Source organism: Chenopodium album, chromosome 2 (assembly GCF_948465745.1).
Source record: "Chenopodium album chromosome 2, dcCheAlbu1.1, whole genome shotgun sequence".
NCBI lineage: Eukaryota > Viridiplantae > Streptophyta > Magnoliopsida > Caryophyllales > Amaranthaceae > Chenopodium > Chenopodium album.
The window spans coordinates 75,420,626-75,439,182 of NC_137835.1; the positions used below are offsets into that span (position 1 = coordinate 75,420,626).

An 18,557-nucleotide genomic window follows, 5' to 3' on the forward strand; every position below is an offset into this window, starting at 1 on the left:
CTCCCTATTCCTACTCTTTTTAGCTTAGTTTCTTATTCATTCATAAATATTGGTTACTTAAATAATTTAGATTATAATATTTAATTAGGAGTAAAAAGACTTGTTTCCCTGTGGAGATCGACCCTACTTCCCTATCTACCTTAGTTAGTGATTTAGGTAATTAATTTTGATTAGGGGATACGACTTTACCCTGTCAAAATTTGGCGCCGTTGCCTGGGAAACGGTTTTATTTTTATTTCTGATTGTTTTTGTAGTCTAGATTATTTCCCTTTTTGTCTCAGAGAGCGTTAGTTCTCTGAGACAAATCTCATATTTGCTTCTAGTTTTTGTTTATGCCCAGGTGTTCCAGATCAGGTTATATCCCATTCGATCCTGAGATCGAACGTTCCTTCCATAGACAGAAAAACTTCTACAAGCAAATTCTGGCGGATTCTGGTGATACTAACAATAATCACCGCGATCCTCCAACTGATTCTAGCGATTTAGAGGTATCATCAGACACAGAATCAGAGATGGCGGTTCCAAAGAAGCTTAGTGATTATTCACAACCAAAGCTCACGGATTTTCCACATCTCACCCCTACTCCGGCTCTTGATGAGGTTCAATTCGAAATCAAACCCCAATTTATAACGATGATAGAGAGGAAGCAATTCAGTGGAGCCAAGGGTGAAGACCCGAATCTTCACATTGCCGACTATTGTCAATATTGCAACACCATAAGGCAAGCCGGGGTCACTCAAGACCAAATCAGGGAGATTCTCTTTCCCTTTTCTTTAACTGGAAAAGCAAAACTGTGGTTTAATGGCTTAAATAGAACTACACTTGGTATTACTGACTAGGAAACCCTTGTTTTGAATTTTTATAACAAGTATTATCCTGCAGAGAGAACAGCAGTACTACGAAGTGCGATTCAGAACTTTGCCCAGGAAGCCGATGAGTCTTTATATGAGGCTTGGGAAAGGTTCAAGGACTTACAAAGAGAATGCCCTAACCATAATTTAGCACAATGGCAGTTAATCCAAGCCTTTTATAACGGAATTGGAAATTCTTCTAGAATAATTTTAGACTCTGCAGCTAGTGGGAGATTTATGAATCTTAATGTTGATGATTCAGGTCAGGTTATTGAAGATATGGCGATACACAATTCCCAATATGGGAATCCTAGAGGATTTGCTAACAAGGGGAAACATAGTGTCGACTCTGTATCCTTTTTGCAAGCTCAACTGACCTCTATTTGTCAAAAATTAGATAATCTGAGCACTGCTAGCGTAGCTAATGTTTCTGCAATTAATAATAATTCTAATGAGGCTTTCTGTGAAAATTGTGGTATTGTAGGTCATTGGGAACAGGATTGCAGGAGTTCCGTGGAGCAAGTTAATGCCTTTCAAGCTTATAGGCAGAATAACCCATACTCCAACACTTACAATCCTGGGTATCGGAATCATCCATACCTTTCCTACCGGAGCACTAATGTTCAAAATCCACCACCACAAGAACCACAGGTGCCACAACAATAGCAGCAGAAATACTATCATCCCAACGCTAGCCAGAAGAATCAACCACAACAACCCCCCTCATCTTCAGACCCTTCTTTGGGGGAAATTAGAGCAATGTTGGTCAATATGCAAAAGCACATGGAGAGCAGAGATGCGACAATTGATCAAATTTTAGCGCATAATAAAATTGTAGATAATCAAATTGCGCAACTCTCCGCTACTCTACAAGCACGCCAACAGGGAGCCCTACCGGCACAGCCGACTAGGCCTACGGATCAAGCATTTGCAATTACTCTAAGGAGTGGTTCAAACTATGAAGGGCCCTCTATGCCCAGAGTTGATGAACCTATTTTATTAAATAATGCTAATCTTGATTCCATTAAACCAAACAATGTAGTTGCTAGCCCTGCAGGGCTAGGGGATAATACTAACACATCCAATTCTACATTGCAGGGTAAAACTCCAGAGAAGGTGGCTACTCCAGACAAAGATAAGAATGCTCAAAAGCCAATTATCAAACTTCCTTTCCCCAATCGTCAATTGAAGACAAACTTGGATAAGCAGTTTGGTAAGTTCCTGGAGGTGGTAAAAGATTTGAAGGTAACAGTTCCTTTCACTGAATTGATCACACAAATCCCCTCATATGCAAAATTTATGAAGGAAATATTGACGAGAAAAAGGTCTATTAGTGACGTAGAGACAGTAGCTTTCACTGCAGAGTGTAGTGTCGTACTTCAAAATAAGTCTCCACCTAAGTTAAAAGATCCGGGTAGTTTTTCTATCCCTTGTCATATTGGTAATCTTCTGATTGATAATGCATTATGTGATTTGGGTGCTAGTGTTAGCGTCATGCCATTATCTGTGTGTTCTAAGTTGAATATGGGTAAATTAAAAGCTACCAATACAACTCTACAAATGGCCGACCGTTCCTTCAAATACCCCCTAGGTGTTTTAGAGGATGTCCCCGTTAGAGTAGGTAAATTTTATATACCTGTAGATTTTGTTGTTCTTGATATGGCTGAGGATATGCAAACCCCAATTATTCTGGGTAGACCATTCCTTAACACTGCAGGAGCAATCATAGATGTTAGAAGTGGTAAGTTAACGCTATCAGTAGGGGACGATAAAGTGGTTTTTAATCTGAATAATACCCCCAAAAGCTCCATGACTGAGGAGAAATGTTTCAGTGTTAATGCGGTTGTCAATTATTCTAACAAGCCCCAAGCTCTTGAAAAAGATCCCTTGGAGGCGGTATCTTGTGTTGCATCCTTTTTAGATGAGATAGACAAATGGCAGAAGGAAGTCGATGCAATAGAAGGAGCACTCTACAATGTTGGTCTTGGTTTCGAGGATGAACAAGTGGAACCGATCGAGCTAGTTGTGCGAATCGAGCCTACGGTAAGTGTTCCGCCAGATCGAGTTGCAAGTGTTGAACGCAATGACAAGTTGAAGCAACATTTGATCGAAGAAGGGTTTTTAGTGCGTAGCATTGAAGATCCCCCATCCCAAGTCAAGGTGGATCCACCAGATAAGGCAACTTGGCGTCCCACAGGTTATGTCAGGAAGCCGCATCGTAGCCTAAAAATCACTAGACCGGGTGGGAAACCACCCGATCAAGCGTTAGGCAAAGGGTCCTAGGAATTGTACTTGGTAAGAAGGTCGTGCGAGACCTATATAAACCAGCGCTTTGCGGGAGGCAACCCGTATTTTATGCTTTCTAGATTAGTTCTTCTTTTCTCTCATTTTTTTATTTTTATTTTAGAGAGGTGAGGAGAGTGATATTTCACCAGTTTTAAGTGTCGTTGTACAGGTATGAATTTGACAGGTATAAAGACTTAGAAAAATTTTGAAGAAGAAAAAAATCGGAGAAACTCCAGTGCTTGGTACGGGCCCGATCGGGCTAGGTTCGCCCGATCGGGCGCGCAAGTGAGGCAAAAATCGGAGCAAACCGATCAGGCGAATATGCCCGATTGGGCGCGCAAGCAACCCAGATTTCAGCTTTTTATTCGCCCGATCGGGCGAGGTCGCCCGATCGGGCGCTCATCGAGTAAGAAGAAAAGAAATGTCGGGCGAAGCTCGCCTGATCAGGCGAGCAAAGGGCGAAAATTACGTTCGAGTTCGCGCCCGATCGGGCGGAGAAAAGAAAATAAAAGGGGGAACGGCCTGAAGGCGCGCCCGATCGGGCGAGCTCCGCCCGATCGGGCGAAGTTGCGAAATTCCAGAATGTAAGTTGCGCGCCCGATCGGGCGGAGCTCGCCCGATCGGGCGCGCCTTCAGGCCGTTCCCCCTTTTATTTTCTTTTCTCTTCTTTCTTTTCTCATTTTCTCCTTATTTCATCTTCTTCATTCACTTTCTCTCTCTAAAACCTCCATTCTCATACCTTCAACTCACATTTCAATCCAAGATCTCTTCCAATTCTTCCATCCAAACTTAAAAATTCTTATATTTTCCAACTCCTCTCATCTTCCTCTACAATCTACACTAAATTTTCAACACTTTCTCTCAAATTCTTCTCAAACCCTAAGAGAGAGAAAGCTTCAATTCCTAATATTTTCACTCAAAAATGGCTTTCAAGAGGTCTAGGACTGTTCGGGGTGAAGGATCGAGGCAACAAGCACCTACCATTGACCCGGAGCTGCAAATTTCGGGGTGGGAGAGGGTGGTCATCACCACCCAAGAGCAAAGGCAAAGAATGCTCAACCTCGTCACGCGGCAGGTAATTCCTACCCGTTTTATTCATCATCCTACGCTTTCTAGACTAGGAATTGATAAATATGTTGAAAAATTATTCAAGGGAATTGGCATGAGTGGGTTGTTCCAATTACATTATGATACATATGATTATTTGACTTTAGAATTCATTTCTAGCTTTAACGTCATAAAATCAAATGCTCTAATCTCTCATGTTCAATTTCGTTTGTTTAATAAAGATATTAGATTGTCTTTGAAGGATTTTGGTAAATTATTTGAATTGAAAGCCGATAGACCAATTGAACCACCCCAAGACAACATTACTTTTGTCTACCGTGCTTTAACAAGGAATCCCAACTTAAATCTCCAACATGCCAAGGGCACTTGGATTCAACATCCCGTGCCAAAACTTTGGCAACGGTTTGTTGGCCTCACCATCTTTGGGAGGCACGAACCGGCTAATGTGAGGAGAGATGAACTAGAATTATTAGGATCATACATGATTCCTAAGAGTGACAAGCTTAACATAGTTCATAGGATGGCCCAACACTTTCAGAGGGTGGCCAATGCAGCCGAATCGGGTAGGTCTAGGGTCCCAATTTACTTTGGTGGGTTAGTAACCTACATTGCGGTCAAATACCTTAGTTGGACCCCTAATGATGATGGTAAGGTAGCCGGACCAACCCTAATGGACGCACCCTACTTAGGAGGCCTTAACTGGATCAATGTGATAGGGGGTGAGACTTGGTGGGTAATTCATAGGGAGTCGGGTAGGAAAGACAACGCTTTCACCTTGCCTAACCCGGCCTTGACCAAATTCGAGAAGGGTCTTCCCTCCTATACCTTTGATTTAGGAGACCAAGGGGAGGCCCAAGCACACCACCAAGCACCTCCCTCACCACAACAACATTTCCACCAACCATCACCCCAGCACTACACACATAACATCCCCACTTCCTCAACCAACTACAACATCGACCCTAACGCTCCATATGACTTTTCGGCTTTTAGAAGCCAATTGGATCGGATAGAGAGTGGGCAAGGGAGGATGGAGGGTATGGTTAGGAATTTGGACTCTAGGGTAGGAGCCCTAGATGCTAGGGTTGGGGTTGTGGAGAGGAACCTAGGGCGGGGTTTATACCCCATGTATGATGATTATGCCCGTCGGGGGGCTATTCCCCCCGATTCACTTGCCCCTGATTGGTTCCAATACCCCCAAGGGGGTTACACGGACCCAAGTGCCTTCGGTACTTATGTGGACTATTCATCGGTCCATGGATATGGGGCCGATGCTCCTTATGGTGGGTTTGGGGGGACTGTAGACCCTAACTACTATGCTGGTGGTTCGGGGTATGGTGGTGGTGGCTCTAGCCATGGAGGAGCTGGCTCTAGCCGCGGTGGGGGGTACTCTAGGATGGATGAGGATGAGGAGTAGGCTACTATCCCAAGTCAATGAGGGCATTGCTTGATTTGGCTTGGGGGGGTGTTCTTTCACTTGGAAATTCTCTTCCTTCTTTATTTCTATTTGCTTTCTAGCATAGTTTTTATTTGCTTTCCTAGTGTAGTTTTTATTGCTTTCTTTATATATAAAAATACAAAAAAATTGAAAAAATAAAAATTCAAAAATACGTTCCAATGAATTGTAAATCATGCTTCCCTGTGCCCCTTACTTGAGAAAATTGTTTTGATTCTTGGTATTTGATGATGAATATTGTGGATTTGTTGATCATGATTTGATGTTTGATTGCCTTGAACCCTTAATATGCGTCAATTTTGTCCAACTACTTGTGAATATAGTGCTTGACTAGTTGATTTGGTTAGGAAATGTGTGATAGTTCCATAATTCCTGGTATGTCAATGAATTTGAGTATTGATTTGCAACTATGAGTAGTGTTTCATGACTTTATAATATGCACATGAGGAGGACGAAGGCGTTCGTTCCTTAGGTAGCCTTCAGAGATATTTAGATACATTTGTTCCCTTCTTGTCACCCATGTTGTTGCTTGTGCCCTTTTATTGTTCATAGCCGCATTACAAGCCTAAATTGCCCCATTGGTTACTAGTCCCAAGCTTGGCTTGGGGGAGCTATTAGTGAGTGAGGTGAGGGAGTTTGTAGTGTGCACTTTATTTGCACAATTTGGGTGGGTTTTGAGAAGTAATTTGTTCTTGATCATATTTTTGTTTTTATGAGTTTGAAAGTTGTATATATTTGAAAAATAAAAGTGTGATGAGAAAAAGAAAAAAAAAAAAAAAGAGAAGAAAAAAAATGTTTGATGTTCAAATGTTCTAAGTGAAGGTTAGTCAAAAGAAAAGAAAAAAAAGGGTTGAGTTTCAATGTAAATATTTCAAGTTATGAGTTCAAAGTTTGTTATTCACTCTTGTTCTACATTATCATATTTTTATGAGTGAATTTGTGAGTGTTGGGATTGTTTTATTGTTTGGAGTATATTTGGTTGATGTTGGAGTTGGTTATGTTGGAGGTGTGTATGATCGTTATTTTTTATCATGGGTTTTATTAGGATTTGGCTCCCTTAATGCATAGCTTTTCTCTCACATGATCCCAAATTTATCGTACCCTTTACCCTAACCTTACATTACAAGCTTAAAAGACCTTCCGAACTTGTGCATGGAAGTTGTGTAAATGTGAAAGTGTTGTTTTTCAATGCAAGTTATGACTTGGCATATTTCGAGTCGACTAGTAGGAATGAGCGTTCATTGTTTTATACACACGAGAGTGTGAGTTGGGAGGGCATTGTTCACATTAAAGGGGTTGGGTGGAGAGCGATCGAGTACATTCTTTACTCGCCACATAAATGAGAGTCGAGTGTGTGAGCACTAGTCTTGAATTCTATATGCTCTTGTGGTTTGCTCTACTTGACAATTGTTGGGGAGGAAGGGTGATTAGATGGATAAGATTGATTGATATTGAAGCATGTTTGTTTAATTTTACCTTGAATCGTTGGCTTTTGATTTGTTGATTGGGGTGAAGTATGTTTTATATGTTCATTGATGAGCTCTTTGCTTAGGGACAAGCAAAGGTTTGGCTTGGGGGAGTTTGATATGTCTATTTTATATAGTGTTTTACCCTCGTCCCTTGGTCATAATTAGTAGTGTTTTTGGCCCTTTAGGGCCACTTTTATTACTAATGTGTGTTTTCTAGTGTTTTCGTAGTTTTGGTTGAGTTTTGCAGGCAATTGCACCTTTGGAGCATTTTCCCGGAATTTTTATGAAGCGACTACGAGCATTGGAAGAACACGACCACTTATGGAGCCCAAGGCCGGTTAGAGCCATCGAGCCGGTGATTAAGGGCTCGGTTATTTGGATCACGAGGCAATTGGACCATGTATTCGAGACCCGAGAGGAAATATGGATTGGGCCGAGAAATCTAGCCCAATCGAAGTCCAAATCCTTGAAGATAAAGACCGCGCCCGATCGGGTGAGCTGCTAGCTCGATCGGGCGCGGCAACTTAGAAGGAGCACTGGCAAAAAGGCGCGCCCGATCGGGCGGCCTCTAGCCCGATCGAGCGCGTGTTTCTGGAGAGGTGTTTTTGGACGAGCAATTAGTTTCTAATTAGGAGTTGTTCTTAGTTTTGTTTAAATACGTTTTTGTACGGATTTTTAGGAAGCTATCTTCTACCTCTTCTTCTTCTCTTAATCCTTTCTCTTAGTTTTCTCTCTCTACTTAGACTTCTCTCTCTAAACTCTATCTCTAAACCTTTGTTATTAACTCTTTAATTAATTCCAGATTTATTTTTTGGTAACGATTCCTCTTCCCTTAATCTTAGTTATTTATTCTATTCCTTTCATCATGATTTATTATTATTTTGTTTAGTTTAGTTTTTAATATGTGTGAGTAGTTCAATTTCTAGGGTTTGTGGGGATCCATAAATAAAATGAAGGGGTAAATTATTGTTGTTGATTATCAATGCTAGATTAATTTCCTTTTGATTGATTTAATGCTCTGTGACTAGATTAGGCCTATCTTTTATGCATGAGTTTGACAATATTGATTCAAGAATCGAGAGATGAGAATTAACGTTTAGGTCTAGTTTCAATAGGCAAGTTAATTTATAAATGGTTAAGTCAAGAATCGAGAGATGAGATTTAATACCGATAAATTAATTGTGTGATTGTAATAAGTAGCGTGAGCCCTTTACAATCTGGTTAATTGATGCATTGATGATTGACTATTATTGATTGTTGGTATTGCATGATGATTTCTTATTGGATTGCTTTAATGTTTTACAATTGCGGCTTGTAAAAGTATGACAATATTAAATTGATGAATCGAGCAGATGTTAATTTGATATTAAAGGCTATTTTCAATAAGAACTTAGATCTAGTAAATTGCGAGAGCCTGTTAGATCTATGTTGATTAATAAATTGCGAGAGCCTGTTAATCATGTTATTTATGCAATGTCAATGATTGATTACCCTATTTTACCCCGGAGTATTATTTATTGGTGAACCTATGCCCTAGATCCTTTTATATATTATTTTCTCCCTATTCCTACTCTTTTTAGCTTAGTTTCTTATTCATTCATAAATATTGGTTACTTAAATAATTTAGATTATAATATTTAATTAGGAGTAAAAAGACTTGTTTCCCTGTGGAGATCGACCCTACTTCCCTATCTACCTTAGTTAGTGATTTAGGTAATTAATTTTGATTAGGGGATACGACTTTACCCTGTCAATAGACCTAACAGGCTCTCGCAATTTACTAGATCTAAGTTCTTATTGAAAATATCCTTTAATATCAAATTAACATCTGCTCGATTCATCAATTTAATATTGCTATACTTTTACAAGCCGCAATTGTAAAACATTAAAACAATCCAATTAGAAATTATCATGCAATACCAATAATCAATAATAGTCAATCATCAGTGCATCAATTAACCAGATTGTAAAGGGCTCTCGCTACGTATTACAATCACACAATTAATTTACCGATATTAAATCTCATCTCTCGAATCTTGACTTAACCATTTATAAATTAACTTGCCTATTAAAACTAGACCTAAACATTAATTCTCATCTCTCGATTCTTGAATCAATATTGTCAAACTCATGCATAAAAGATAGGCCTAATCTAGTCACAGAGCATTAAATCAATCAATAGGAAATTAATCTAGCATTGATAATCAACAACAATAATTTACCCCTTCATATTATTTATTAGATCCCCATAAACCCTAGAAATTAAACTACTCACACATATTAAAAACTAAACTAATCAAAGTAATAAAATAAATCATGATGAAAGGAATAAAAATAAATAAGATTAAAGGAAGAGAAATCGTTACCAAAATAATCTGAAATTAATCAAAGAATTAAGAACAAAGGTTTTGAGAGAATTTAAGAGAGAGAAAAAATACTAAGTAGAGAGAGAAAGTCTAAGAAAAGAGATCTAAGAGAAGAGGTAAGAGAAGAAGTAACTAATAATTCCGTACAAATTGTATTTAAACCTTTCCTAAAACACGAATTAAAACTAAACTAATCAGACCCTAGGAAAACACGCGCCCGATCGGGCGAAGGGCCGCCCGATCGGGCCCGCCTTTTTCACAACGCCCATACTGATGTGCCGCGCCCGATTGAGCCTACGCTCACCCGATCGGGCGCGCCTCTCCCTTGAGAGTGCCCTTGCGCGCATCCGCCCGATCGGGCGTATGCTTGCCCGATCGGGCCCGACCCTCTTCTTCGAGGCTTGGACTTCGATTGGGCTAGATTTCTCGGCCCAATACATATTTCCTCTCGGGTCTCGAATACATGGTCCAAATGCCTCGTGATCCAAATCACCGAGCCCTTAGTCACCGGCTCTCACCGATCTTGGGCTCCAAAAATGGTCGTGTCCTTCTAGCTTCCGTAGTCGATCCAATAAAGCCCGGAAAAATGCTCCAAGAGTGCAATTTCCTGTAAAATACAACTAAAACTACGAAAACACTAGAACACACAAATTAGTAATAAAAGTGGCCCGAAATAGCCAAAAACACTACTAATAACGACCAAGGGACGGGGGTAAAACACTATATAAAATAGACATATCATGAAGTCTTAATAAATTTGATGGTTGAGTCATGTGCTAAGTCTATAATTTAATGATGCTTATGCTTGATTATTAGTAGCATGTTAGGTATTTTCCTAATTTATTTCGCTGCTTGTATGTACTCAGCTTTGCTGATTGTGTGCTTTGTGTGTGTTTTTCTTTGGTCATGGCCTTCGCCTTTCAATGACCCTATGACGATCCAATTTTTACACTTGTAATATTGGGGAGCAGATTAACTACAGGTTCTTACACACGCAACATTCACATCAGGGTTGTGGGATTTTGAGTGGAGAGTTGGTTATTATTCGCAGTTTATTTCTTTTCATAAGTTTGAATTTATTTAAACTCTGGTTTATTTATTTACTACTTTTGTGGGGTTTTGAATAAGGGCCTTAATGGTTCCAAGTTGTATGATTTAATTTGGTTTTGGTTATTGGTTTTGAAACTTATATATATTTATTATAGTTTTTCCGTTGCTATTTTATGAAAAAGCCTTAACATTTGAACACGTGGCGGTAGCACGCCAGTAATTCTCTTGGAATTGTTCAGGTTATTCACAGGTTTTTTAGAGATAATTATTGGGGTGTTACATAATTAATGCTAAATAAATTATTTAGTTGTCTAGTTGAGAAGTTTTGTTGTTTGTTGGGTGCTTGTAAACAGGTGCATTGAGGTAAGTGTGTGTTGATAAGTAAAATTAAAGCATGTAAGTGTGTTTAATTACGCTTATGTACTCAGCTTTGTTGATTGTGTGTTTATGTGTTTATTGGCCTTGTCTTTACCTTAGCCCTATGATGATCCATTTTTAATGGAGAGTAGTGGAAACAAGTAGAGATAAGCTTTTCAGGTATTGAAGCATATTCATGACGGGGCATGAGTGCACTAGTAGAAAATACTTGATGGGAAGCCCCAAATGCCAAGCGGTTTTAAAAATCCGCTTGCAATTTACCCAAAAAAAAAAAAAAAAAAACAACTCTAATATTGAATGGCAAGCGGTTTTGGCACGAACTGCTTGCCAATATATATAATGACAAGCGGTTTGGGGTTAAACCGCTTGCCAATATATATAATGGCAAGCGGTTCAACCCCAAACCGCTTGCCATTTAAAAAAAAACCCTAAAACCGTACCTGCCCACCCCTCCCTTTATTTCTCTCTCTCTCCTCTTTCTTTACTCATTTCTCTCTCTCTCTCTCTCTCTCTCTCTCTCTCTCTCTCTCTCCCCTCTCTCATTTTCGGTGCTCTATCTCTCTCTCCTCTTTCATTTTCGGCCCGTTTTCCCTCTCTCTCCTCTTCTCTTCCTTTCGCTCCTTTCTTCTTTAACTTTCTCTTTTTCTTTGTTCTTTCTCATCTCCACAAATTCGAACTAAAACCAAAAAATTTCGAGCAAATTCAACCAAAACCCCAAGTAAAATTTCGAGCAGATTTTGAGGACAATTTCGAGCAAATTTCGAGTACAATTTCAAGTAAATTCGTGCAGCGTGTGGGTGTTCAAGTTTTTTAGGTCAAATTCGACCATGAAAACTCTAGATCTAGAGTTTTTATGGTCGAATTTGACCTTCAAAACCATAATTTTAAGCCCAAATCGACGTTTTCATGGCGGGGATCTAGTTTGGGTGGAGGTCATGGTGGGTTAGATGGGTTTTTTTTTTTAAGGTGGGTCGAAGTTTTTTTTTTTTTTTAATTTCGATTTTAGTTTTATTTTTGGTGGGGGTCGTGGTGGGTGGGGGGTCGTGGTTTGGGTTAGGGTCGTGGATGGGGGTCGTGGTTTCGGTGAGGGTTTTGGTGGGTGGGTGTCAGGTGGGGGTTCTAGTGGGTTTCGGTGAGGGTTTTGGTGGGTGGGGGTCAGTTGGTGGTTCTGGTAGGTGAGGGTCTAGTCGTGGTGGGTGGGGGGTCGTGGTGGGTGAGGGGTTTGGTGGGTGGGGGTCAATTGGGGGTTCTAGTGGGTGAGGGTCTGGTCATGGTGGGTGGGGGTTGTAGTTCCAGTGAGGGTTTTGGTGGGTGGGGGTCGTGGTTTGGGTGGGGGATCTGGTGGGTGGGGGTCGTGGTTTGGGTGGGGGGGTGGTGGTAGGTAAATTTTTTTTTTTTTTTTTTAGTTTTTTATGAAAATCAGAAAATGTAATATTAGAATAGTTTATTAATGAAAATATTTATGTTTTTTCATATGCTTAATGTTTGTGTATCAATTTATGTGAAAAAAATCAATTTTTTTATACCCATAATGGGCAGCGGTTTAGCGCCAAAACCGCTGCCCTTTCTCTAGTAATGGCAAGCGGTTCTGAACCGCTTGCCATTTAAATGGCTAATGGCAAGTCCCCTAAGCCCATGCGGTTCAAAACCGCTTGCCATTAGAAGGTTTGAACCGCTTGCCATATTTATGTTTATTATACTAGTGGTGAAGAGCGAATCATGCTAGTTTCCATTAGTTTATGATGTGTTTTTATGCTTTAATTATTTATGATATTATTTATATGTGGAACTAACGCAAAGTTTTGGATTTGGTTTGGTTGTAATAAGGGCCTTTAATGGTTTCAAGTTGTAGGTTGTTTTTATTTGACTTCGTTTGACTTTGGTTTTAACTTTACTTTCGTTTGGTTGACTTTTGAGTTGACTTGTTTTGAATGATTTTGAATTTAGTCTTCCGTTGTGTGTCTTTGATAATTGCCTTAGCCGTTCTCATGGTGGCGATAATGTATTAGATATTCCTAAATCGTATTTTAAAGAGTAAAATATGTATTTTTAAAGGAAAGGAATTTCTAGGGTGTTACAATTAGGACTTGTTCTCTTCACTTGAAACAAGGAGATATGGTCTGATTTTAATGAGGTCTGATCTAAATTTTTATTATCTAATCTAGTCTGATCTGATTTAATAATTTGACTAAACTTTGACCGCATTTTAATAATAAGGGCCTGTTCACTTCAGCTTAATTTCAGTTTAGTTTAGTTCAGTTCAGTTCAGCTGAGCTCCAATCAGTTTAGTTCAGTTCAGCTCTTAATTTTTTTGTTCTATATGATTTAGCTAATGTTAATGACAATTTAATTTAGGTGGGCCGATGTATTTAAGTTCATATATCTTTATGTCTAATGATAATTAAAGCCAAACATTATACTTTTTAGCATATTTTACAACAACAATGACAATGCTAATAATAATAATAATGCTAGTCTGATCTGAATGTTTCTTGAATTTATTAAGGAATAAATTGTAATACCCCGTATTTTTATACGTATTTTATTTAAAATATGTATTTTATAAAGGTATTTAAATAATTTTAATATTTTAATTATGGTATTTTAATTAATTATCCTATGTAAGTTTGAAAATATTTTTATATAAGGAAAGTTTATTTAATTATTTATTTTATAAAAGTTGGGGTTTTATTTTAGGAAAGTATGATTTTAACAAGTTTTATTAGGGAAGGGATTAGGAAAAACTAAAAGAAGAAAGTTTAGGGAAAAAGGGGTGGTAGAGAAGGGGTATAACTATCCCTCTTATGAGGCAAATCAACTTTGCCCAGAGTGGAGAAAACCCAAGGTAACTTCTCTCCCTTTTCCCTTTATTTTTCTTTTCTTCTTCTTCCTCTTTTCCCTTCCCATTTTTGCACGGCCAGACCACCACCTCACCACCAGCCACCACTGCGCATGGCCAGCAGCCGCGACGGCATAGGCAAGGGCGGCAGCAGCCCAGCCGTGCCGTGGTGGCTGCTGCTGCCATTTGCGGTTCCCCAAAAAAAATTAATCTTTATTGTTTAAAACTAATCTATGCTTAAATCTATTTGGTAATTATGAGTTTTGGGATTCAATTTTGATGTTTGATTACAAGTATTATGTTGATTAATGTTCAGATTATGTTTTTAATTAAAAAGCCCCAATTTTTGAAACCCTAGGTTCTTGATTTATGAATAATTGAAAGATTATGATGTATTATGGTTTAGATCTTTGATTAAAGTGTTTTAAGACTAATTTACAGAAAGTTTTAATTTAAATAAAGTGCTAGAATTTTATGTAGAGCACTTAATATTATGTTTCTTAAAGAAATTTCAATTACCCATTAATTGGGACTTAAGTATGGTGTTTTAAATATAATTTCAGCTTATTTTAATTAAATTATGAGGGGTTTTATAATAGTATATATATTGCTGGAAATTTGTTTAGAGTGGATTTTAATACTCTCTACTATGATTTTAATGTGTAGGCGACTTTGAAGTAAGTAATTTCTATTAGTCGTGACGATTTTAAGATCATACTCAAGGTACGTACGCGTACTTAGCATATTTTGGTGATGTAGTATCATGCTAGGCTTGATTTAAATCAATTACAAGTAGTATCATGCTAAGGTCTATGATTGGAATTGTGAATAATTGGTGTTGGTGATTGAATTGTGAAACATGATTTATTTGTGATGGTTTATGGATTGGAAAATTATATTTTGGCGTGATTATATGGACTACACTTTTATTTATGGCATGTTAGAGTTCATGTTTAATTTGGCTTGGAATATTGAAAAGGAATTTTAGGCAAATTTGTTAAAAAAAAAAAACTTTCAAATGCATCATTTTGCGAAAAAAAACCTTTTAAAAGCTTTATTGTAAAAGAAAACCTATAGCTATTTTTTTTTTGTTTAAAAAAACCTAGTAGCACTAATTCACTTAATTAACATCTAATTCCTTCTAATCACTCTATAACTCTTGATTAAATATTTAATAATTAAATTAATTTATAAATTAAAAAAAAAATAGAAAACCACCAATCTACCACAACCACCCTTTTCCCCTCCCCTGGCAGCAGCCCTCACACCCGGCGACCACCTCCCCCCTCCCTAAACCATGGCAGCAACCCCCTTTTTCTTTTTCTTCAATATCTCTTTTTCTCTCTCCTCAACCTTCAATGCCTTCAACAATGGTGGCTACTTCCACAAACCCTTCATTCTCCCCTTTCCCAACCCTTTCTTCCAAAACCCCTAAACCCCGATCCTCTAATTACGCACCACCTCAGCCACGAAAACCACCATCTCTATTATCAAGAGCCTCAAAGTTTTAAGAATAGTCAAGGGTAAGAACAGACCTCGAGGAGAGAGAAGATAAGTGCATAAGAGCACCTCGACAGTTTTCTACTTCATTTGCGGCGGTGATTGCGGCGGATAAGACATGAATTGGGTTATACGTCAACGATTATGGCGATTTGGGGCTGCTGCCAGGGTTTAGGGAGGGGGAGGGTTGCAACGGGGGAAAGGGGAAAAGGAGGGGGATTGGCCAGCGGTGGAGTTGGGTCGCCGAGGGTGGGGGCTGCCGCAAGGGGAGGAGGAAAGGGTGGCTGCCTGTAAGTGGGGTGGTGGTATATTATTTTATTTTGAATTTATAAACTAATTAAATTATTAAATAGTTAATTAAGAGTTATAGAGTGATTAGAAGAAATTAGATATTAATTATCTGGATTAGTGTTACTAGGTTGTTTTAAACAAAAAAAAAAAATTTAAGTTCGAGTTTTCTTTTACAATAAAGCTTTTAAAAGGTTTTTTTTCGCAAAATGATGCATTTAAAAGGTTTTTTTTTTTTTAACAAATTTGCCGAAATTTTATTATGGTTCATATAATTTTTATTGATGCTTTAAGCATGGGGAAGGAGCTATATAAGTGTCTATGTACACGAGGAATAAATTGTATGTTGGTGCCTTTGTGCACTTAAGGTGTTTTTAACACCGAGGGATAGGATTTTTGGCGCTTTATGCGTTTAAGGTGTCTTTGACACTGAGGTAGAATTAAAAAGGGTTTAACATTAAATATTATGTGGTCGCTAAATATTCAAGAATTAAATTGGTATGTTTGTTGATTTAATAATTATTGTTGATTGAATTATTATGCTTTGAGAGTCATCACCAAGTCTTATAATATGTAAATAACGTAAAGTGAAAGAGATTACGCACCAAAACTCTTGGAACGTATATACCATGAGTATGAACATATTGGGGGAGTTATGGGGTTTTATATTTAACCATAACTTCTAATGGAGTATAGGACGCTGTACATTCCTTTTTATTTATTATTATGCGCAGGAATTCCGCCACCTATGTGTGGTTTTGTCGCTGACACGGTTAGCTCCCGTGTCAGTTAACCTCAATTTATTTGGGGGAGGTAGAGTTGGAAACCCGTTCGATGCGTAATCAACGCTAAATAAATTATTTAGTGTCTAGATAATGAGTCTATTTGAATGTTGTGTGTGCTTGTAAACAGGTACATGGAGGTAAGTGTGTGTTGATAGGTGAAAGCATGTTAGTGTGTTTAATTACGCTTATGTACTCAGCTTTGTTGATTGTGTGTGTTTGTGTGTTTTGGCCATGCCTTTATCTTGGCCCTATAATGACCCATTTTTAATGAAGAGTAGTGGAAGCAAGTAGAGATAAGCTTTTCAGGTATTAAAGCATATTCATGACGGGGCATGAGTGAAAAGCGAATCATGCTAGTTTATATTAGATTACGATGTGTTTTATGTATTGACTATTTATGGTGTTATTTTATATGTGAACTAACGCAAAGATTTGGTTTTGGTTTGGTTTTGAATAAGGGCCTTTAATGGTTCCAAGTTGTAGTTTGATTTTATTTGACTTCGGTTGTTTTGGTTTTAAACTTTACTTTCGTTTGGTTGACTTTTAAGTTGACTTGTTTTGAACGGTTTTGATTTTAAGTGTTCCGCTGTGTATCTTTGATAGTTGCCTTAGCCGTTTTCACGGTGGCGGTAATGTCTTAGATATTCCTATTTCGTATTTTTAAAAGGGTAAAAGAGGTATTTTAAGGAAAGGAATTTCTAGAGTGTTACAGAAACAATAAGTATCTGAAATAAGTGAAAGAGAACATGTCCTAACTTTTTAATGAGAAGGCTCTTGTTAAGTTTTTACTACCTCGGTTACATATTATTTGGGTTCCATTTGGGATTGTCGTTAAGTAAGGTAAAAAATTAATTAAAAAAAAAACACAAACAATTGGGTAGGAAGAAAAGCTAGAAAACACAGGGAAGGGTCTAGCTCCGCGCCCATTGCACCACACCGCACCGCACTACGCCCATGATGATTCACATTCAGATACAAGTAGCGGCCTATGCAACGGGACAAGGTTAATATGTTGTCAATTAATGAATCATGTATAGAGGCTGAAATCATATGATTGGACATAGCAAAGGTACAGGAGTATTCATTCCACGCATTCCTTTAAAAATAGCTGAAGATGAAAATTTACCATTTGAAACGATTCGAAAACAATTTCCAGTGAAATTGTGCTTTGCCTTGACCATTAACAAATCTCAAGGTCAAACCATTCCTCATTTTGGTATTTATCTTCCCAAACATGTTTTTAGTCATGGCCAGTTGTATGTTGCACTATCAAGAGGGACTTCCCAACAAACGACCAAGATCTTGGTTACCAATGGCAGCATTCAAGGAAAAGATGGTGTGTTCACTAAAAACGTTGTTTATAAAGAAGTTCTTCTACCTCATTTTACTTAGCACTTTAGAAACACGGTAATTAATATTATGCTTCACACTATTTTCATTCCAAGTATTATCTTTTGCAATTGTTATATACATCTTATAACTAGATTCTAATATTTTTTTAACATGGTGCACGAAAGACAAATTGCCACAAGCATATTATATGGACAAAATTATTGCGGCCGATGTTTCTAATGACTAATGTTTGTAAAGTTAATTTCATGTAGTAATTTCTATTTTTCCAATCACGTATGTATTGCTAGTACTAATTGTAATAATTTCAACCTTTTTTTTTTTACTATAATATTACATACTACTTCCGGTTCTTATTACTCGCAACAAAGGAATATTTTATGTCTCATAAATAATACCCCTTTGTTACGAGTAATAAGAACCGGAGGTAGTACATACTTCCTCCGTTTTCTTATAGATGCAACACACACTTTTTCACGGTATTTAAGAAATGTGGGGTTCACATGATATAATATACTTTGAGAGTGAGGGATATCTCAAGTGGTTATAGCTCCCCTCCCGGTTCCAATAGATCTTGGGATCGATTCTCATCACTCGCCCTTGAGGCTCTCTAAACACCAAAAAAAACATGATATAATCTATTAACCTATACTAAAAGCAAATCCATCTATAACATTGGTCATTACCTTGTGAAAAATTTTCCCGCCTTTTTCACTTATCTCTTTTTTATTTATTTATTATTATTATTATTATTTTTTTTGTAAACGCGTCACTTTGAATATATTTAAATAGACTTCATAAGATAAAAATCGCTAAAATATCGCGCCACTTGGATAGATTTAGATAGACTTCATAAGATTAAAAAAAAAAG

At 37.9% G+C, this 18,557-nt stretch overlaps 1 non-coding gene across 1 annotated transcript; it reads right to left on the reverse strand.

Moving 5' to 3' along the window:
* Positions 1-893: 893 nt before the first annotated feature.
* On the reverse strand, positions 894-1,000 carry LOC145607870 (small nucleolar RNA R71). The gene has a single exon (XR_014105652.1). It is a non-coding gene; the product is annotated as a small nucleolar RNA R71 (small nucleolar RNA).
* Between the last annotated feature and the right edge of the window lie 17,557 nt (positions 1,001-18,557).